Below are 24,166 nucleotides of genomic sequence, written 5' to 3'. Positions count from 1 at the left end.
ATATACAGCTTTTAGGCGTCATTTTTGATTTCTTCAAATATGGAATAGATTTTTAAGTGAAAATTTCCTAGCACGAAACGAAACAAAACGAAACAATCGCAATTTCGAGAAATTAAATTTTACTCCTAATTTATCGTTGGATTCATATTTTTTAAATTGACTTATAGAGGTGGCTAAAAAAAATTAATGAATGATTAAATTTGCTTCGTTGATTAAAAATTTTCCCCGAAAATTTGGGAATAAATACTGTTACTATTAGTATTACACTGCACTAATTCGAGTCTATATACGTGTCCTTGCAAAAATGTGGACGTCATCACAAAATTGTGTAAAGTAAAAACTCACATGAAACATACGCGTAGCGCGCTTTTTACATTTACTTTAACATTATATATGTATGTTTATTTCAACTTCAAGTTTCAATTGATATTTTCATAAAAAAAAAAAAAAATAAAATTCGCAATATCAAACTTTATAGTTTTTCGAAAATGCTTTCGAAAATGTTTCACTGTATAGTTGTCTCAGTCTGACTTCGTTTTTAGGACTCTGCAATCTCAATTACCCCAATCATTAGAAACTCAAAATGTAAGTAAATACCCGTGCCATAAATCATCTTAAACCTTTACGGGCGCATATGGCCCTGTGTAGTATAGACAGTTGGTCTGTTGATGGTTTGTGACCGCTGGATTACTTGGGGCAGAGGCCTATTGTCGAAGACTTAACTCCTTCGCAATAGGATGCAGTCGTAAAAACGAACCAGCATTTGGAACACTATAGTGGAACAACCTACGACTAATTTTTTTTTCATCTGTTGATTCCAGAATTAGTTCCAGATTAATTACTTACTTAACACAATAAGTTCTGAAAAAATAATATGAAATAACAGTTAGTTCGATTAGATTTAGATTAGCTCAGATTGCTACATCTGTAAACGATCACGCAATACAATCACGTCATAGCACGATATTTAGAATTTTGTTGCATAGTCTACTACTTTCATATAAAACTAATAAAAAAACTTTGAATCTTGTGTACACAATACCTAGGATTACAAAAAGGTTGTATATTTTTTATAGACTGCTTTTTAAATTTAAGCTACTTCTAAAGTTGTAAGCGAATGTATCATTGTCAAAAACCTATTAGCTTACTTCACAGTTGTAGAATAGGTTAATACACTAGGGACTTGGGATGGCGGCGCTTTTTGCCGATCACTATATTGTTGAAATAGACTCGTACATCTAGCGTGTGCCATGAAAATCATTCTAATTAATTTAGGGTACATTTAAATAACATGATCGGAGTCAGTAAGTATAATTTCCTCTGTTAATTATATCAGTTACAAACAAATCGTGACAGGACCAGCATTCCAAAAACCAGGCGACGGTGATCGGCCAATTGCATCGCTGATGAGGACTATACGGAGGTATAATAGTGTATCGATCTATGTGTTCTACGGTCGTGCACATTTATAAGACATCCAATAAGCTGTTTACAACAGAAATATCTAGATATGTTAAAAAACTTAAATGGGTTCGTTTTTACTTCCCGAGAGTAAGCTAAAGAAGTATTGTAATCGAGTCTATTGGGAGACAGGTGATTTTTATATTTTCTCGATGGGTCATGTTCATGAACCCAAGAGTAGGAAAAAATTGGTCGAAGGTTGTTTCGACAGAACTTCCCTCGCACCTAAAGTACAATGAAACTTATCCAGCATTTTCAAAAAACTATAAAATTTGATGTTGCGAGTTTTATTTTTTATGGGAACCCCTGTAAGTTGAAATAAACATGTATATATAATGTTAAAGTAAATGTAAAGAAGCGTGCTACGCGTATGTTTTAAATGAGTTTTTACTGTACAGAATTTTGTGATGACGTTATCAACATCAAACAATTCGAAATTTGAATTAAAAACAGTACCTAATATTTTACACATATCATGTAGATATGTATATGCAAAGGTACAAAAAAGAGCAAGCAAATTATAGGCACAAGCTTATAATGAATAAATATGAATACGAAATGTGCAGATTTCTGAAATAGGTATAGATCGCGGAATGATCGATGTTAATCAAATGACAACGCACACCACCTTAAAGCCGCACCGCCACTGCACGCACCAGGCCGTCGCTGCCAGGATGTAATTGCGTTATACGCTCCAGCTGGCACTCATTTTTTAGTAGCTACCACCAATGTACCACCTTCAGGAACCCTGTGTGCTGCATCAGAGTCAAATACTTCTTTGACCAAAAATGCTGGCGGCAGGCCACAATCAGCTGCCAGCGAGGTAGCCCATTTGACGAAATGACAGTATGGTCCTTTTCCATAGGGGCGGTTAGAGGATGCCTGATTAAAAATGGCCAGGCGTAAAGGCTCGAGTTTAATGTGATTTTTTGCTGATTTGATATCAGCCTCCCAGATACCACCAAAATTTGGGGCCCGAGGAGGACTAAATTTCCATATAATATTTTCGTGTACCAGCTTATTTTTAAAAATCTCGCTTTGAATTAATTATTGGAGATATTCCACAGAAATGAAGCGTTTCAAGGCATTAAGAAATGGGTCGAATGTCAGGTCTCCTACTAGTTCAAGATGTATTGGCTTTGTGCTTAAACAAATAAAAAGACAAAAATATGACTTAGTGGTTCTTTTCCTTTTTCACGGCTTTCTTTAATTAATAAAGGGCCACCGAAATCAACATCTACCTTGGAAAAGGGACGCGAGGGCATTATCTGCTCTTCAGGAAGATTTTCCATATATATTTTGGTATATTTTTTGTATTATTAATTCGGTTATGTAATGTTTGGGTAATAAGATGCGAAATTTTTTACCAATTGAAAAGGTTTTGACAAAAAGTTCCGCAAGAATTTAGAATTCGATTTATTAACAAATGGTAAATTGAATATATTTTTCAAACGATTACACAGTCGAACAATTTTAGAAAAATTTCTTGTTACAAGCATTCTGAAAGGTTCTTTTGTGCTGAATAACTATCTAATAAGACATTATGCCTACGTCGTCAAAAAAATTTTTTTTTGGAGATTGTTCATAGATAGTTCCAGTTAAAGGTGCATAATGGGAATAAATATCTAGTACCTACTGCCGACTGCATACTCCATACAAACTGCAGAAACATATGAGAATATTCAACACTTGTTGTTGTATTAACGACAAAAAGTTTGAGTGCAATTTGATAGGCGATTTAAAAATTGTAGCTTTTGTAACTGGCTTCCAATCTGGATATACCAGGCATATGTGCTTCTTATGCAAGTGAAATACAAGAGAGAAAGCATTTCAACATCTGAAAACAATATTTCCTAAGCTTTCTGCTGCTAACATAGACCAAGGTAAAAACTAAAATATTACAGTGAATTTCAGTTTTCATATTATGTACGTTCTCTATATTTAGGAATTTTCATTGGGCCTGAAATTCGAATGAAGGATCAATTGTTCTACGTCTATTTGAATGATGCGGAAAAATTTACTTGGGGATCAATTAGCTTAGTGATGAGTGAATTTTTAGGAAACACACGTTCCTACAAATTATGTCTCCTTTAAATTTCTTTGCTGATAATCTTTTCATCGAGAAATCAAGAAAGTCGAAGAAAGATTTAAGAGAAAGACCCAAGTATCCATTCTTTCCGAATATATGAGACTTTTATAAAGAGTTAGATCCTCCTACATATTCTGGGCAGGTTAAATATTCGTAGACGTAATGAAATATCTGTCGACAGAAATCTGTGGAACATTTTTTTAGTGCTTCTTGCGCGTTTTTCTATGTAAAATTAGAATTCACTTAATTTTTTCTAATTGTTCACCGGACGACAATAATGAATTAATTTGAATATTTTTTTTTTGACGACATGGGTATATTATCTCTTTTAAGAGTTGTTCAGCACAAAATTACTTTCCGACCATGTTTAGAAAATATATGTAACAAAAACACTTTTCTACTGTGTTATTAATAATGAAGTGCTTGTTTTCGTATCTATCCTTTAACAATTTAATCACAATTACATGATTAGGGATCTTGGGTTCATCTTCTACGCAAGATTTTAAATAGTGCAATTTCTGAGAGCTGGCCACTAAACTTGAAAATGTATCAAAAAATGATGCTCATTCGGTATAATTCACATTGAATTTAGGTAATTCAGTAGTCGACAATTTTACATTACAATTATTATAATTAGAATGACAGGTACTTAACGAGATGGTTACGGTGAGAACTTTTTCAATAAATTATCATATTACACCAAGCACCTCAAATATTCTATTATGTACATCCCCGAACTTATATTCCACCCTATTATCGGACTCATTTTCTGAAGTAATTAATACCGAATCGGTACAATAGTGCGAGCTGATATTTTCTACTTTCGATTTTAACTGTTGACCGTACTGTAGGCGACGCTTTAATTGACCAAGTTTTAAATGGTTAGTTTCGTCAGTAACGAAAACCTCATGTTCGTTCAACTTATTGAGAAGAATTAAGAATTTATTCATTGTTTCGTCTTGGCTTTTCGTCATGTTACGTACAAGAAATGCACAAGATGTTAAAAAAACTGGAACTTACGTCGATGTCCCCAGAATTGCAGATGACGACTCACAGAAAAATTTATGTATAATGGTTGGGCAATACTTTCGATTTGAACAACTTTCTGTCGAAATAGGCGCACTGCACTCGCGGCCGCTGATCCGGCTCGATGGATCATCTACAATTTATTTAGTATTGATATTTGAATAAGTTGTATATTGTATATGAATTATCCGATGGATAAATAAGGGCAACGGAAGCGAGATAAATTTTGCGTGTGTATTCTCGAAAGGGTGCAGATCAACTATCCCATTTCAAGGCCGATGGTGGCACGAGTGAAGGCGGAGGGGGTAAAAACAGGCACCCCCGGTCAGTGGCTCTTACAACTAGAACAAATAATTTTGTTGAAATGTTGTATAGTAGGGTTTTAAATTTATATTTTATGCTACAGTTGTGAGCATTCATCTGATAATGTCCTTCATTAAAGAAAATTATAAAAAAATTAGTTGAAGATTATTTCGACAGAATTCCTTCGCCCATAAAGTGCAGTACGTGCAGTACACGAAATCTAGCTGTTCCCAAAAATTATAAAAATTGACTTTGCGACAGATGATCTCCGAAAGTCCTGGGCCGATTGTTGTCAAATTTTGTATCTAATATAGTAAATCGCTTGCCAAAATCTGCCTATTCATCCCCACCAATAATGTGATGACGTCACTTCAAAATTGTACATAGTAAATGGGTTTTAAATTGTATAAAATAATATACTTAGTCCTACACATGCAGTTTATGACGCCGTGTTGAGTTTTTACCCGAAACGTCCATTTTTCAATTTAGTTTTGAATTTGCAAAACTGAATGCCTTGAAATCTTGCAGAGACATTTTAATCAAAATATATTTGCTTATCCCCTCCAAAAAAATTGATCGCCTCAGCTCAAAATTTTGCCGAATAAATCCTATCTAAAATGTACAAAATATGATGAGTCTGTGAGTCTTGTGATTTATCATTCCATTTGTATTTTTGGATTTGCTTATACAGCGTGACTCAAAAAGATTAATAAATGAGAGAATTTATTTTATTGATATTATCAGGAACTGCAAAACCGAATGCTTTGAAATCTTGGAGATCTGTTAAAGTTATCGTAAGCATGGTAAATTATTGATCAAAATGTATTTGCTTATTATCCTAACAAATTGATGACGTCACCTCAAAATTTTGCCGAATAAATGCTATTTAAATGTGCAAAATATGATCAGTCTATACATGTAATTTATCATTGCATTCATATATTTTTTTTTAATAATTTTTACAACACCAGTTAAATATTATTTGGATGTTACTTTGGGATCTCTGTGCCTCCTTGTACGATTTAATTTTAGCGAAGATCTTTATACCCTCGGCATATATTAAACAGTCAACATTAAGTCCACATTTCACATCATTAATAAACATAAGATAAAGGAGTGGACCCAAGATAGAGCCTTGGAGCACACCTGAAGTCTGATTGTAGGCATACGATTTACAGCCATTTAAAGAAACATACTGAGATCGATCCGTTAAATAAGATTTTATCAGATCTATTAAAGAATGAGATAATCCGAAACCCCGAAGATTTGCAAGTAATATTTTAATGCCTAAACGATCGAAAACTTTGAAAATTTTGTATAGATACAATGTCTAACTGAACTAAATTAGTAGACTGTTGATTTTCCTCTCATAAAACCATGCTTTTCATATTAGAAACATGCGAGTAAGTAACAGAATAGAGATCATGCTCAAAAACTTTAGCAAAATTGTTCATGAAGGTGACAGGACGATAGTCAGAAATGTATGAACGGTTTCTTGATTTGAAAATTGATACGCTAGAAACTTTACGTAAATCAGGGAATTTAGACGACTGGAACCACTTTTAATGATTTGGCAACTGCAGTGGCACAGTTTTTCAACAGAAATGAAGGAATGTGATCAAGACCAGCCGTTAGTGTTGGCTTCAGTTTCTTCAGAGCTATTTCTAGATCAGAAGAAACTGAAATTCATGCAAAATATTATTATTTAATCCAGCCAAGTCAGAGCCACCGTGGAGATTAGTTTTAGACGGACGAGACGCTTGGCTGTTACCCTTAAACGAAGATAAATGCGCTATTCTTAGAAAGGGCAAAAACAATCCTCAGATAAATTACAGTATTAACGATAAAACAATAACAGTAGTAGTTACGGAAGGAGTGGACTTGGGAATTACTATAAAAACTAGTGACCTGACGTGGTCATCGCATATTACAAAAATTTGTCATCGAGCAAACAAGATGTTATATCTGATCAAGAAGGCCTTCCAACTTATTTCGACGACTTCAGCTAAGAAGATCTATACCACTAACATTCAAGCCACTTTAGAGTTTAGTAGTCCGATCTAGAGTTGGGATCGTATTGGAGATAGGAACCGCTTAGAGCTCACCCTATGTCGGGCAACTAGGCTACTATATGGAAATGTCAGGCCATCGTATGAAGAGAAACTTAGAGTATGGTACCTAACCACTTTCACACAAAGGAACCAGAGAGGAAACGTTATCATGACATTCAAAATTCTTACTAGTAGTTTTCCCATCAACGCAGCAGAGTTTTTCTACCTAAACGGCGACACATGACTTCGAGATCAGTCGCTAAAACTAAAAAAAAAGAAAACTTCAAAATATTGGAACAATCTTCTTGAACAAGTCATGAATGCGCAGTACACTAACAACTTTAAGAACCAATATGACGAACATATAGTCGTAAACTTACACACAAGAAACATAGCTTTAAAAGCTAACTTTTCTTTGAATTTAATTTGTATTTTATGTAGGCTTCTACTTTGAATTTTGTTTTTTTTTTTTATAATTAAGAAGACCAAATACACATATTAAGTTAACTCTGGCAGATATATATCTAATCTATATATGTTTATATAGATTAGTCTCCGTCTGCACTATGTATGTACTAATAATAATATGATACTGTTACGTTGATTGATAATAATTAAAAATCGGCGTGGGTAAAACTCAACAATGTATTTCTCGCTAATATAGTATTTCCACCGATAGATTAGCTGACAGAAAAGTCACCAAATAGACCGCTATAAAAAGTAGTGCCAAAGACGCTTTATTTGAAATATAAGTAGATTTGAAAATAAGGTTGAACTACGTAAAATTACTTTTAATAATAACACAATTTATTTCCAACAGATAATAGTATCTACACTGGAACATACACTTCGAATAACATTAGGTACGTACTTTATATTGAAGTAACAACTTCTGTAGGGCAACTTAAATTAAAATTTTCCTTCTTGAAAAGTGAATACGCATTGGCAATCATTTTCTGTGCCACGATGTTGTCAAAAACAGTCATATTGCACCGGGTTGAAGAGGGCTAAAATGTAATGGTATATAATTATTGCACAGAATAAATCAACAATTCACTCTTGCGTAATTATGAATTTTATTCGTAATGTTTTCCATGGGGTCCGTATGAAACGTTTTTTGACACAAACAACTTAACCTAAAATGTCCAAACTTCAGCCACTATACAAAAAACAGCACAAAGGTCTATAATATCATACCTAACAAATCAAAGTAAGTAAAAAACCACAAACACTAAACGCAAAAAACACACTTTTTAACTTTTTCAACCAAAATTTTAAATTAACGTCAATCAGCTGAGGGTCCAAAACACAGGTTAAACGAAACCGGCCGACTGGCGCAGGCATAGAGGCGTAGGAAATTCGTTGCGCGGGAAAAGGAACGTTGGTTGCCAACTTAAACTACAACTCTTTAACTGCTTTAACCGTATAATGTTAGTATATTTTGGATTCTCCGATTGGCGATTGTGAATTCAAAATTTTCCAATCTATCGCTGGAAATAGTATACAAATTTATATGACTAACAACACAGCGGTTATAATTCCTACTCAACTTAGACTTTAATATTCTCTCGTTGACTAGACTAAAAACGGTGGTCTCTATTTAAATCCACACGTTCCTTTCTGGATAGTTCGCCGTCATTGCTTCGACCTCATTCTGGAATTCTCCACCGAGACTTCCGCAGAACCGTTTCTTTAACCGAACGCCGCCCGGCCACCGTCACCGATGAAGAGTCACCTATCATCGCCGTACATACTAGAAAGCCCTCGAGAAACCCCATAAGCGTCATACCGGAGCGGCGTATGGGTTTATTTCCTAACAATATACTGCGTCATAGAAGGAACTGATTATGTTTTTTTATTACAAAACTTGCGAAAAAAGACAGACGAGTATTGTATATTGGCTTCCGACGTGAGGTTAGTTTGGTGTACATTTAAAAAAAAAATGGTCGAAGATTATTTCCACAGCACTTCCCTCGCCCATAAAGTACAGCACATCAAATCCAGGTTTGATTTTGCAATAAAGATATGTTGGTTATGTTCAAGTAAAGGTAAAAAAGTGTGCTACGCATTTGTTTCAAGCGACTTGAAAAAATGTTGTGATGACGTCATTAACATTTTTGCAAGGACACGTGTATCAATTTGGATAGATGCAGTGTAATCACGGAGGTAGACGAGTCTCTTCTACATCCGTGAGTGTAGTACTAATAATAACAGTATTATTTTAGCAAAATTTTCGTGAAAATAGAGTGAGTCGTTCTTTAATTTTGATTTAATCAATAAAATAACGAAACAATTTAATAAAAGAATTTATAAGTACTCACAATTTAAGACAAATAGCGCTAACGTTCATTTGGGTAATTATAACTTGTCTGTGACTAGGGAAGGCAAATATTTTTCTAGGGGAGTAGGGGAGCCTCAGTCTCCCCTGATCGTCCCCTAGGTGTCATTAAACGTCGAGAAAATGTGAAAGTACCAACTCGCCTGACGGATTCGATTACCATACTTCCTTAGCTTACGATCAATAAGTAAAAATGGCTTCTCAGCAATAATTTGAAGTGTTTATGTTTATACATACATCGAAAGAATGTCATGTAGAAATTAGTGTAATTTGAATGATTTTGTTGCCTCAAAAAAGAGGATTAAAGTTATGTATTAATTAAACTACAATCGAACAAAATGTTTTGTTTTCGTACTCTAGGGGTTAGGACTTTACGGCAATCGCAGAGAATATTAAAGATCTGGGTTAAGTTATGTGATAAGAACAAATAATGATTTGTCCAGAAGCGAATGGTTCTACCTATTCGAACTTTAATTAAGCGTATTTTTTGTACTAAAGTCATTTATTTGACAGTCGAATTTCATATTGTCGTTTCCTTTTAATCTTTTAAAAGTATTTCCAAATATGTGTAAAAAATTGTGTATTTATGAATTCTTATAACCTTCTGGATGCACATACTTTATTGACTATATGCTATATGAATATAATTTAAATTTCTAATTTAATTAACTCCATTATAACAGCTTGCAAAGGTTACTTGTAAATTTCAGCTAATGATAAGAATAAATAATTATTATAGGTAAATGCAATCCTAGGTTGGTTAGCGGTGCTTTATAATATAAATTATAAGTTATAGTGTCCCAGATAAAATTCTGCGGCTTTCTATCTTGAGAACGGATGGAAATGCTGAAATTTTGCAATTGTTTTTAGCTTGAAAAATAAAAGGAAGCTTAATTTAGCTCGAAAATGGGTCAATTTTATAATTCTGAAAAACATTCCTGATGAAAAGTGTATGGGTAATAGAGGCCCTACTACATGGCCAACTCGCAGTGTATATGTAACGCCCCTGGATTTCTTTTTGTAGTGACACATAAAAGATTTTTAGAGTATTTGCGATCAATGCGCGACTTAGAAGATTAAAAAAATTGGCGAAAGTTGTTTCGACAGAACTTCCCTCGCTCCTGAAGTACAATGAAACATATCCAGCATTTTCGAATGGGCGCATCCTCAGAGGCGTCCGTCATCGTTTCTGTCATAGTGAACTTTTTTACCTGCGATGGGTACCTGTACCTATTCAGATTAGTGCTTAATGGATTCATCCGCATTCGTGCTAGCGTGTTGCCCAGTTCACTTAAGTTTGTTTCCACGTGTTATTGTTTGTGATTTAAAAAAATTAATTTAAAAACCACCCCCTTCTGAAGTGTCAGATTCTGATGACTCACCATGTTCAACTTGGAACAATCCATCTCTCACAAACCTTGTCCTTTATGTTTGTACATCGAAAGAATGTCACGTAAAAATTAGTTTGACTTCTCAAAACGCAGGACTAAAATTATTAATTAAACTACAATCGAACAAAATGTTCTGAATATTATGATTCTTATTTTATTATTATTATATAAAGACGTGTGTATTCTTCACATTTTCGAGAAAATGGGGTAACTCGTTCTTAATTTGACCAATAAAAAATTTGTGACAACGTCATCAACATGGATGATACTAGTCACAGCACAAAAGAAAAGTAGTCACAACGTATTACGAGTCCAAGAAAAAACAAGGACACGTATATCAGCTTGCATTGGTGCAGTGTAATACCAAAAATATCAGTATTGTATTCCCAAAATTTTCTGAGAAAAAGGAGTGACCCGTTCCTGATTTAATCTATATTAATAAAAATGAATCTCCGAAATGTATGTACGCCCATAACTTCAGAACGGCCGCACCGAATTGGACGATTCTTTTTTTTACGTGTTCCTTATCGTCAGGAGAAGGTTTATATGTAAGAATATTTATAAAAAATGAGACGGCTAAAAGATAAAAAAAAAAATTTTAAATTTTGCATGGGAATCGCCACTTCGAATGAATTTGAATAGTTGGCGTTCCTGACGGACCTGTCGCCTGACTGACGTGTCATACAAAACTATTTCTTCCGTGCGATTGTGAAAAAAGTATTATTGCATTTCAAATCGTTCGTTTTTTCGTAAAAAAAAACGTCGTTTATTTTAAGAAAAGTCTTAGTTAAAGTGGATTTAGTTACACATTGCGAAAGTGTCTTATTAATTTTGATCTGCCATTCTATTTACTAGAGATGTACCGACTGTAGGTCTGGCCGACTAACCGACTAGCCGATTGTTCGGCCAGTAAAAACCGACTAGTCGGCCGACTGTTCGGCTTTGCTAAAACCGGTTTATAAATGCGACAGACAGTGTGTTTTTTTTTCTATTTCTCTGACTACCTTAAAAATTTGTTTATTTTAATAAAAGGAATAACCAAAGTTCCTTTGTTTTCCAAAAAATGTGTTAAATTTGTTTGGATAATTTTAACATTTAATTTTTTTAGTAACTCAGTACAAAAATAAAGAATAACACAATTTAGGGTCAGTTTATACAATATTTTAACTGAGATTAAGTTAATCGCGCATTTAATAAGGCCATTAGCGATGTCTGATTGGCGTAGAGCCGGTCACATGGTAGTTTAACGCGGGGTTAAAAATTAAATCGCAATTAAATATTTAATTGAGGTTCTGTAAACCGGGTTTAATAGTATATTGTTTTACATACTATTTTAATTTTAATAAAAAAAGCCGACCGATCGGCTGTTTAGCCGACCAGTCGCCGACTGCAGCCGACGATGAAAAACGGCCGAATAGTCGGCTTATCCGACCGGTCGGCCACTAGTCGGTACATCCCTACTATTTACCTATGTTCACTTTGTTGGTTTCGACAAAACTTCAAACTTTACCGTTATTCGAGGATTTAATTTGAAGTTTTCAATATTTTAAAATTCTCAGGACAAAATTTACAGATTTGATTGACTGTGAAAATAATTCTGTGTCGTTTTATGAAGTTCATTACAATGCCGAGAAGACGACAAGTTGAAATAAGTCCACGAAGTCAATCAAATGTGCGTCGAACTACCTAAGGTGCAAATCGCGATTATTTATTTCAAGGGTAATTCGGATACGGAAGTTGATCAGCGTTGTGCTCACAATCAACATCATAATCAAACATTGAAGCGAGACATTGGACGGTATGAATAAAACTGAGTAGATACTCATATTCGAAGTACGAAGTACCTACTATGAAGTAGTAGTAGTACAGTAAGAGTAATAACATTATTACTCTTATATACCTGAGCATCTACCCGATGTACTGTGTATCTACTTGCAAACATTTACTTAGTTTATATCGTGGATTTCGAGCCGATCGACTCAGTCCGATCCGATTGAAACTAATGGTATAAACGCTGCAGATCGAATGTTGAAGCGGATTGACTATCAAAATTCGATCCGACAAACTAGTCGGATCGAATCGAACCGATCGGATCTAAAACGGATTCAAATGCTTGAAAATGCGATGTAAACGGGCTTGAACTTTTATAGGTTTATTATTTATGTTGACCACTTCACAGATAAATAGAAATAATGTTACACTATTATCTTTCTCCAAACGTCAAACTCAAACCAATTTCAAACTACAAATCAGTGGATCGAACGGACTGTTTTCCGTGATATAAACGCCCGTAGATTAAAGTGGGTTTGACAACTTCGATCGTCTCGAAATTCGATCGGATCGAAATCTACGATATAAACTAAGTATCTCCCCGGACACAAATTGAACATTTACGCGTTTTGTGAGCATTTAATCTAAAAATGAGCATCGGCGTGGCAAATGACTATTTGTCCTTATAAATGATAAATTAAATGTAATATATTTTTTTTCCTTGAGAATATAGAGTTAACAAAGTTAGTTGAGTTACAAAAGTCTCTTTTGCTCCACGTTGGCCACCAACGAGCGATTTTCATGATTTTTGTGAAACTTCGCTGGTTTTGAATTTGAATTTTCTGTCCTCGATAGTTGATGCTCAGCAAGAACCACGGGAAGGTCTGGAGCAGATCTCGCTAGGAAAGGAGAGGGCTAGGAATTGTTAATGAGGGTTAGAACGTTATACAGTACAATACAACGGAAATATAATACAGGTACCTACAATCTAGCTACAATGCAGAATACACTACAGATACAGATACAATTCAGATACAATGCAAATGCAAAGTTAGTACCCAATACACCACCGAAAGAAATTGCACCAAAAACTGAGAATGTTGCAAAATGAAAACCCAAGCAAGCACACCGATGGAACTCGGGACGAAATCTATTGGTCGCAGCGCTCACACGCCCAAGGGAGAACGCAGCCGCATAAATCCAAGGTCGTCTTACCTCATTCTCAAAGAACGATGCAACCCAGCGTCTAAGGGCCAAAAGAACCCCCCCAGGCCAAAGCGTCTGACGACATGGAGAATTCAAACCCGGAACCAAAGAATGCACTGTTGCAAAATTAAAACCCAAGCAAATGCACCATGAAAACAAAGCATTTGCACCACTGGAGCTAAATTGGCAAGACCCAAGTTAAGTTAGTAACACATACAATATACAGTACAAAATGCTTCAATTACAAAAGTTACAATATACAAATTTCTCCACGTTTGCCAACAAAGAGCGATGACTCTGCTCGCTCGTTGCTGTTGCCCAGCAAGAACCAAACAATACGAGGAGGTCTGGAGTGCGTCTTGCCATTAAAAGAGAGGACTAGGGTTTGATAGCATGGGTGAAGGACACCGTATTTTGTAAATTTGGACGCCGTAGTTTAAAAATGATGCATACGGTATTTTGTGAATTATGAACGCTGCACTTTGTATATTCCAAAGCCGTACTTTATCAATCCTGAATGCATGTTATTAACAACATATTTAAAAAAAAAACGGGCATTTTTGGAAAAATATTCACTTTCCTTCGTGTTCACAGCACCTAACACAAAACATTTTCGCTAATATTTATTAACAATAAATTAGAAATTCGCGAACACGTGCTACTTTTAAGCCAAAACGGAGCTCCAGTGTTGCTGCTACCAGACCGGAATCAAAACTAAACGAGGATGGAAAAATTGACCTTTTATCAGGTAGCTCACGTGACAGTGACGTCATCGTACGTCACGATGAGATTGCAAACATTATTTTTCATATTTTAGATCAGAAATTGTACATTTTCGGGGTTAATTTAACAATGTTTAAACAAACTAATTTGTTTTTGGCAACCTCGTGTTCTTAGGAAGATGGATTTCGGTTTAATTATCATATATTGATAGTTATCATATTTGAACATTATGAATTCTATTAATTATCTTTAAATTTTATTTAATTATATCGCGAAAATGTATAGCTTTGACCCACCAACTTCAATCGTTTCGAAAATTTATCCAAAATGTAAACATTGTCGACCAAACGAATCACGGAATCCGAGAAATTAAAACTGAAGTCGTACTTACCCCGTTTTCGGTCTTTTTCGGAAAAATATTCATTTTCGTCCGTGTTCACAGCACTAACACAACAAATTTTCCTTAATATGTATTAATAATAAAATTGAAATTCGCTAAAACGCTCCACTTTTACGCCAAAATGACGCGACGATCTTGCCGCCATCAAACAGAAATTAATACTGAACACAAAGGACCGTAAAACGTGACCTTTATACAGGTAGCTCACGTGACATTGACGTCATCGTACGTCACCATGAGACTGCAAAAATTATTTTTCATATTTTGGCCGGGAAAATGCACATTTTCGGGGATAATTTAACATTGTTTAAACAAATTGATTTGTTTTTAATAATTTCGGGTTTGTAAGAAAACGAGTTTCGGTTTAATTATCGTATATTGATGCTTATCATATTTAAACATTATAAATGATATTAATTATGTTTAAAATTTATTTATTTATATCGTGAAAATGTATAGCTTTGATCAACCGATTTCAATCATTTAGAAAATTTTCCCAAAATTTAAACATAGTCGACCGAACGAATCACGGAATCCGATAAATTAAAACTGAACCCGAACTTACCCTGTTTTCGGTCCTTTTCAGAAAAATATCCATTTTCGTTCGTGTTCACAGTACTAATACAACATATTTTCACTATTTGTTAATAATAAATAATAAATTCGTAAAAGGAGCCCTACTTTTAAGCCAAAACGGACTCTGATGTTGCTACCACCAAACCAAAATCAAAAGTAAACTCAGAGGACCGAAAAATGTGACCTTTTATCAGGTAGCTCACGTGACAGTGACGTCATCGTACGACACGATGAGATTGCAAAAATTATTTTTCATATTTTAGATCAGAAATTGTACATTTTCGGGGTTAATTTAACAATGTTTAAACAAACTAATTTGTTTTTGCTAACCTCGTGTTCTTAGGAAAATGGTTTTCGGTTTAATTATCATATATTAATAGTTATCATATTTAAACATTATGAATTATATTAATTATGTTTAAATTTTATTTAATTATATCGCGAAAATGTATAGCTTTGACCCACCAACTTCAATCGTTTCGAAAATTTTTTCAAAACTTAAACATTGTCGAATAAACGAATCACGGAATCCGATAAATTAAAACTGAAGTCGTACTTACCTCGTTTTCGGTCCTTTTCGGAAAAATATCCATTTTCGTTCGCGTTCACAGCACTAACACAACATATTTTCTGTAATATTTATTAATAATAAAGTAGAAATTCGCTAAAACGCTCCACTTTTACGCCAAAATGAAGCGACGATCTTGCCGCCATCAAACAGAAATTAATACTGAACACAAAGGACCGCGAAACGTGACCTTCGGAGCTCAGGTGACAGTGACGTCATCGTACGTCATGATGAGATTGCAAAAATTATTTTTCATATTTTGGCCGGGAAAATGCACATTTTCGGGGATAATTTAATAATGTTTAAACAAATTGATTTGTTTTTAATAATTTCGGGCTTTTAGGACAACGAGTTTCGGTTTAATTATCATATATATTTATGCTTATCATATTTAAACATTATAAGTGATATTAATTATGTTTAAAATTTATTAATTTATATCATGCAAATGTATAGCTTTGATCAACCGACTTCAATCGTTTCGAAAATTTCCCCAAAATTTAAACAAAGTCGAGTGAACGAATCAAGGAATCCGATAAATTAAAACTGAAGTCGTAAGATAATTAACTATTATTTATGCATAAATTGTGCAGTGCGTTCTTTCTAACACTGGCCATAGAGATTCCCATCTCAAGGTGTCTACCCCGTACTAACTTATATTTTGGTGACTCGATTTTTGCCTTGATGGTTGAACACTGTCACTGTTTTCCGTTTTTGTTGTATCGAGATACTACTTGAGCATCAACTGTTACCTACTGAAGTATTAGCATCATCTAGAAAAACTAGAAATATTTTGAATTGATATTCGAGTAGATACTTCGTATTTCGAGTATGAGCATCTACTGAGTTTTATTTATATCAACCATTGTCAAAAATTTGATCGAACGTTGTTTCGACAGAACTTCCTTCGCACCAAAAGTATAATGAAACATATTCAGCATTTTCGAGTTGTGTTTTCTTCACACAATTTTGTGATGACCTAATCAACATTTACTATTAACACGTATACCACCTTGGATTGGTGCAGTGTAATATTAAAAATAACTGTATTGTATTCCCAAAATTATCTGCAAAAATCGAGTGGGCCGTTCCATCAATTTTTTGGGGGGAATAAGTAAATATTCTTAACAATTTACCATGCTTACAATAACTTTAAAACGTCTGCAAAATCTCAAAGTAGTCATTTCTTCAACTCTTGAGTTATTCTCTAAAATAAATTGACTGATCCATACATTTTTTGGAGTCACTGTAAAAACAAATCTACAAAATATGAATGCAATGATAAATTACGAAAATATACTGATGATGTTTTGCACATTTTAGATAGGATTTGTTCGGCAAAATCTTGAGATGCCGTCATCAAGTTTTTGGGTTTGATAAACAGATATATTTTGATTAAAAACCTACCATGTCAAACAGTAACTTCAAAACGTCTGCAATATTTCAAAATTCAGTTTTGCAATTCTTGATTCAATCAATAAAATAAATTGACTCAATGATTAATTTTTTTGAGACACCCCCTATAAGCAAAACCAAAAATTATGAATGGAATGATAAAGCACAAGTATAGTCTCATCCTATCTTGGACATTTTAGAGAGGATTCATTTGGCAAAATTATGGGCTGACGTCATCAATTTTTTGGAGGGGATAAGTAAATATATTTTGAATAAAAATTTATTATGCTAATCATATGTTTAAAACATCTGCAAGATTTCAAAGCATTCGGTTTTGCAGATTCAAAATTAAATTGTAGGTGAAACGAAGTTCACGGGGTCAGCTAGTCAATAAAATAAATTGACTCATTCATTAATTTTTTTGACTCGCCTGTTTAAGCAAAACTAAAAAGTATGAACACAATGATAAATCACAAATAAAAACTCACCATATTTTGCACATTTTGGGTAGAATTTATTCTTAAAAATTTTGAGATGACGTCGTCAGTCTTTTAGGGGGAATAAACAGATATGTTTTGATGATTCTCGTGTGTGTGAGCAGAGAAGTGAATACGCTTATTTTTGTCGTCGTTACTTTTATTGCGACACTCGTTGTAATTATTCAAATAATCGTATGTTTGTGTATAATCTGTACAAAATGTCCAACTGTACTTACTGTGGAAAAAAGGGAAGAAACAATGATTGCGTAACATGCGATATATGTCGAAAACTGGTCCACACTGACTGTTCTGGTTTAAGTAGAATGGAAATTGAGTGCATTCGATCAAATTCGAGAAAAATCCACTACTACTGTGATAAGTGTGACATTGTAGCAACAATTAATAAATTAAAAAGTGAATTGGATGTGCTAAAATCTGAACTGGAGGTAATGAAAAACAACCAAGGAAATGTCGCTCGTTCTGATAATGACAACTTATCCGCTGAAGAACTAATCACAGAGGTCGAGGAAAGAAATCGGAGGGCTTACAATTTAATTCTTTTTAATTTATCTGAATCGGATGAAGAGACTGATGTCAAACGTAATGAGAATGATACATCCCGAGCTGGTCAAACCATATTCTCTGGTGAACATGAAAAAATTAAAATTATGTCGTGTTGTCGGTTAGGAAAGTATAACAATGAAAAAATTCGTCCTCTTAGAATATCATTTGAGAATCCTCAATATGCAACAGAAACATTACGAAAGTATATCCGCAAAGAAAAATTGTATCTCAACAGAGATTTAACTAGACGTCAGCAGAATCAATGTTATATGATAAGGACTGAGTTTAAAAATCGCAGAGAACAGGGTGAAGATGATATAATTTTAAAATATTCAAATGGAATACCAAAGATCCAAAAGGTGGAGAAAAAAAACTCGTAGAAATCCAACAGACTACCAACAGCATCCTACAAAAATCAAATTATAATTTTAACGTTTTTTACCAAAATGTGAGGGGTTTAAATACGAAAGTAAGTGGTTTTTATACTAATATATGTGCATCTGATGACGACATTATAGTTCTAACTGAAACCTGGCTAAATAGCAATGTTCTAAGTTCTGAATTATTTCCAAGCACTTTTAATGTCTTTAGGAATGATAGAAGATGTGGAAGGGGAGGAGGTGTCCTAATCGCAGTAAGTGATAAATACCCAGCTCAAAAATTAGATATAACATCTCCCATACCTCAAATTGAAATAACTGCTGCCAGAATTTGCATTAAGGCCACTATGATAACTATTGTAGCCATTTATATTCCACCTTCACATTCAGTTGCGAATTATGTTCAAATATTTGAAGTTTTAGAGAATAAGATAGATTTTTCGAACCCTTCACTTATTTTGGGGGATCTGAACATCTCAGAACTCACTGAATGTATGAGTAAAAATAGTACAACACATTTGTTCAATACTTATGCTAATTTTATTTCCTTGAACAACATTACACAGCACAATAAAATTACCAACGTAAACTCCAAGATACTAGATGTGGTATTGTCAACTGATCACTTCAGTGTTAATTGTAAATCAAGTCAACTTCCATTAGTACCAGAGGACTTACATCACCCATCGCTAGATGTGTCTATATCATACATTTCCTATGAAGCTATCAATTTCCATCAAAGTTCAGATGCAGTAAAATTTAATTTTTATAAAGCCAACCTGCCGGACTTGTATGCAGCGCTAACATCAGTTAATTGGTCACAGCTTGAAAACATTAAAGAAGTAGATACTGCAACTGACTATTTTTATTCAGTAATATACAATTTATTTGATCAATATGTACCCACAACAGCCTATAACTCTAAACGTGCCAAGTACCCCATATGGTTTACAAGTTCTATTATTAATAAAGTAACAGAAAAAAGAAAGCAGTGGAATTTATACCGTAAAACGAAAAATTTACTACATTTAGACAAAGTCAAAATTCTTAGGAAGGAAATAAGAAGGCAAAGCCGCATGGAATATATAAGATTTGTTGAAACCAGCGAAAACTCCATCAAACATGATGCTAAAAAGTTTTGGTCCTTTGTAAAAGCCAAACGAAAATCGCCTACAATACCAGCAGAATTGTCTTTTGGTGATAGTATTGTGTCAACTCCCGAAGATATTGTCAACGCTTTTGCGACTAATTTTGCGAGTGTTTACTGTGATAATAGTGTATTTGCCTGTGATATAAATAATAGCTGTGATAATAATCTTAATGCTTGTGATATTTGTGGTAATGATAATTGCACGTCTCTTAAACTGGAAAACATCTGTGATATCAGTGCTGTGCTACATTCTTTCTCTATCAATGATGCTGACATCTTAAAAGCTGTGATGAAACTTAAACCCAACTTAGTATCTGGTCCTGACAATGTACCTGCGTTTTTTGTTGTAGACTGTATCCGTTGTTTATTAGTTCCACTATGTTATATTTTTAATTTAGTGTTAAAATCGTGCAAATATCCGTTCATGTGGAAATTATCAAAAATATATCCTGTTTTTAAAGCAGGAGATAAGTCAAATATCCAAAACTTTAGGCCCATAGCACTATTATCAAACTTTGCAAAACTATTTGAATGTATCTTATCCAACAATATATATTCTCATGTTATAAACTATATAGTACCAGAACAACATGGTTTTGTCAAAGGAAGATCGACTGTCACAAATCTATATGAATTTACTCAGTTTGTGTCTACTGCTTTAGATGATGGTTTGCAGGTAGATGTGCTATACACGGATTTGACGAAAGCGTTTGATCGTGTAAACCATTGTGTTCTGTTTAAAAAACTTGAAATGTATGGATTTTGTGATAATATATTGCTCTTATTAAAATCAATGATTATGGGAAGAAGGCAGTTTGTCGAGTACGGTGGATTTAAGTCTTTTGAGTTTATTGTAAATAGTGGGGTTGTTCAAGGCTCTAACTTAGGTCCTTTGCTGTTTGTAATTTTCTTCAATGATGTTGTAAAACATCTTAACTGCAAATGTTTCATATACGCAGACGACTTAAAGATAGTTAACATCATAAGATCTAATAATGATTGCTTAAAGCTGCAGGGCAATTTAGATAATTTTATTACTTGGAGTTGTATTAATAAACTAGAAATTAATAAAGACAAATGCAAAATCATGAGTTGCACGAGAAAGATAGATAAAATTAACTTTTATTATAATATCAATGGTGTACTGTTACAAAAGTGTAATGCATACAGAGATTTAGGAGTCATAATTGATTCTACTTTGTCTTTCGTCCCACATATCGAACAAATGGTTAATAGCTCTCTAAGAACGGTAGGGTTTATTATAAGAAATGGAACAGATTTTAAAGATGTATTTAGTATTAAAATATTGTTTTATACTTTAGTGAGAAGCAAACTTGAATATTGTTGCATAATTTGGATGCCTTATTATCAAGTTTATATTAACCTCGTTGAAAATGTATTACGAAAAATTGCTAAATTCATCTATTTTAAAATGTATGGTACTTATCCGCCTCAGCACTGTGATTCAAGAGCGCTATTTGATATTATAGGTGAATCCTCACTTCAAAGTCGTAGGAATATGGCATGTATATCTTTTATGCAAAAACTGATAAACGGTAACATATCTTGTACATCTATATTAGAGAGTATAAAGTTTGTTTGTCCACGTGTAAACTGTCGCACTCCAACAACATTTTATTACAAAGTACCATGTACTTATCACCATTTTAACAGTCCACTAATCAGATGTTTAAGACTGTCTAATTGTATAATACCTCATGGAGTAGACGTATTTTTTGACAATTTTTATAATCCAAGACTTAAATTAAAGCTATTAACTGTTTGTAGAAATTTTTAATTGTTTGTAAAAATTTTTAATTAAGCGTATATATTTATGTATATTTAAACCACAATGTAAGTAAACGTATCATATCATATTTTTTCCTCTGTTCACTTTAAGAACCTGTTAGTTTTAAGTTGAAATTTGTTAGTTTTTTTTTTTCTGTATTAATGTTTACAAGTATGTACCTACTAATGTAACTCTGTGTGTTTCCACCATAGACGTTAGTCTGTTGGAATTAAAATTATTATTATTAGCAATTTACCAGGCTTACAATAACTTTAGCACGTGTGCAAGACTTCAAAGTATGGATTCATTCAAATAAATAAGTTGACTGATTCTTCATTAATCTTTTTGTCACCTTGTATAAGCAAATTTAAAAAATTGGACTAAAGAGTTTAGACAGTACTTTCCTCGCTGTCGGAAACTAGACGACTGCATGTCTATTATGTTTTTTTTTCGCAGTAGATTTCAAAGCATTCGGTTTTGTAGTTCCTAAGTAAACCAATAAAATAAATTTACCCATTCATTATTTTTTTGAGTCACCCGGAATATGCAAATTCAAAAAATATGAATGGAATGATAAATTACAAGTACAGACTCATCATATTTTGTATATTCTAGATAGGATTTATTCGGCAAACTTTTGAGCTGACGTCATCAGTTTTTTTGAGAAGATAACCAAATATATTTTGACTAAAAATTTATTATGCTCTTTATAACCTTAAAACATTTGCAAGATTTCAAAACATTCAGTTTTGTAGTTCCTGAGTAAATCAGTAAAATAAATTTTGCGCATTCATTAATTTTTTTGAGTCACCCTGTATATGCAAATCCAAAAAATATGAATGGAGTATATATCACAAGTACAGACGCATCATATTTTGTACATTTTAGATCGGATTTATTCGGCAAACTTTTGAGCTGACGTCATCAAATTTTTGGAGGGAATAACCAAAAAATATATTTTGACTAAAGATTTATGATGCTCTGTAGAGCCTTAAAACATCTGCAACATTTCAAAACATTCGGGTTAGCAGATTCAAAATTAAATTGCAAAATGTTGTTTTACAATTTTTATTTTTTTTCCAAAAATCTGTACGTTTCGGGTAAAAACTTAATTCGAAGTCGTAAACTACATGTGTAGGACTATGTTATTTTATACAATTTAAGACCCATTTACTATGTACAATTTTGAAGTGACGTCATCGCATTAGTGATGGGGATGATTAGACAAATTTTGGTTAGCGTTTTACCATCTACATGATATTCCTAATATAAGTACAAAATTTCACAACAATCGGTCCAGTACTTTCGGAGATTATCTGTCTAATAAAAATCCGGGACGGCAGACAGACGGACAGACGGACGGACAGACGGACAGACAGGCGGAAATGGGAGACCTATTTCTTCGTCTTCTAGGGGTCATGAAAGATCGAGAAAACGTAAAAGTAGAGAGTCGGCCGACGGACTCGATTACAATACTTCCTTTGCTTACGCTCGGGAAGTAAAAATAAAAATGACAATGAAAAATGAAAACTAAAAGTGTATGAACCTAGACCCGCAACAATGACTTTTGAAATTTTGTTAAACAATTAAACATTAAAACTACGGGAGACCTACGTAAAATATTAATTAGTTTTGAATGAAAAAGTATGAAACGTTAAATTTTGTCTTGAATTAATGCGAGGAACAATAAAATTATGCTTATTTAACAAAAACGGATAACTGATTTTATTGTTGACTAAATTAGAGAGAAACTTTAAGAGGTTATGCCGAGTTTGTTAACTAATGAAGTTCAATCGATTTAATAATAATAATTGATAACTTCGTACAGGGTAAACTCCATCTAGGCGAAAACACAAAAATTTTATACGAACATTGCACTGGTAATACCTATTACTAAAATTATTATTTCTTAAAAAACTTAATTTTAAAAAAAGCAGCACAAAAAATTATGTATATTAATCACGCCAAAGCCGAATAGCTCACTTACATGTAGCTCTCCAACATCGCCCCGAGTCACATTATCGCTCGTTATTATACTATTCGGCACTTTTGGCACCTGTAATGTAAATAACTATTTTCTAATTTTGATATGAAAAGTGACATTTTTCTAAACTGATTGACGTTTTGGAATCGCTAATGTTTCATAACTAGTGACGAAATATTTTATAAAACTAGTTAAGAAATATGTATTAACAAATTTATTGACGTTGGCAAGCTAGATTATACCTTTCTTTGGATTTTTCCGATATTGATGAAGACACTATTACAATAGCTGCTTCCTCAATGTCCAAAGGATTTTCAGAATCGGCCATGTTTGTGTTGTATTTTTTGTTTCTTCGTCAACTGGTGACAGCAAATAAGTACTCAATAACTTTTGTGAAATTTAATGCTAGTCAGGCTTAATGTGAGTTAATTTTACTGTTTCTTATGATTTCCGCCTCTAATCCCAGATTGAATAGCAATGTAGATAAATTAATCTGGTAGCACCAAAAATTAGAAAATTCTTA

General features: G+C 33.5%; 1 protein-coding gene across 3 annotated transcripts in view; it reads left to right on the top strand.

Annotated features, from left to right (window-relative positions):
• The window catches only part of LOC135123742 (uncharacterized), a 62,899-nt gene that overhangs the window by 3,170 nt on the left and 35,563 nt on the right, over positions 1-24,166 (top strand). The window lies entirely within an intron of this gene.

This window comes from Zophobas morio, unplaced genomic scaffold (assembly GCF_036711695.1).
Source record: "Zophobas morio isolate AGI-343-1 ecotype UQ-CSIRO unplaced genomic scaffold, CSIRO_AGI_Zmor_V1 ptg000006l, whole genome shotgun sequence".
Classification (NCBI taxonomy): domain Eukaryota; kingdom Metazoa; phylum Arthropoda; class Insecta; order Coleoptera; family Tenebrionidae; genus Zophobas; species Zophobas morio.
This window is presented reverse-complemented; position numbering and strand designations above follow the sequence as displayed.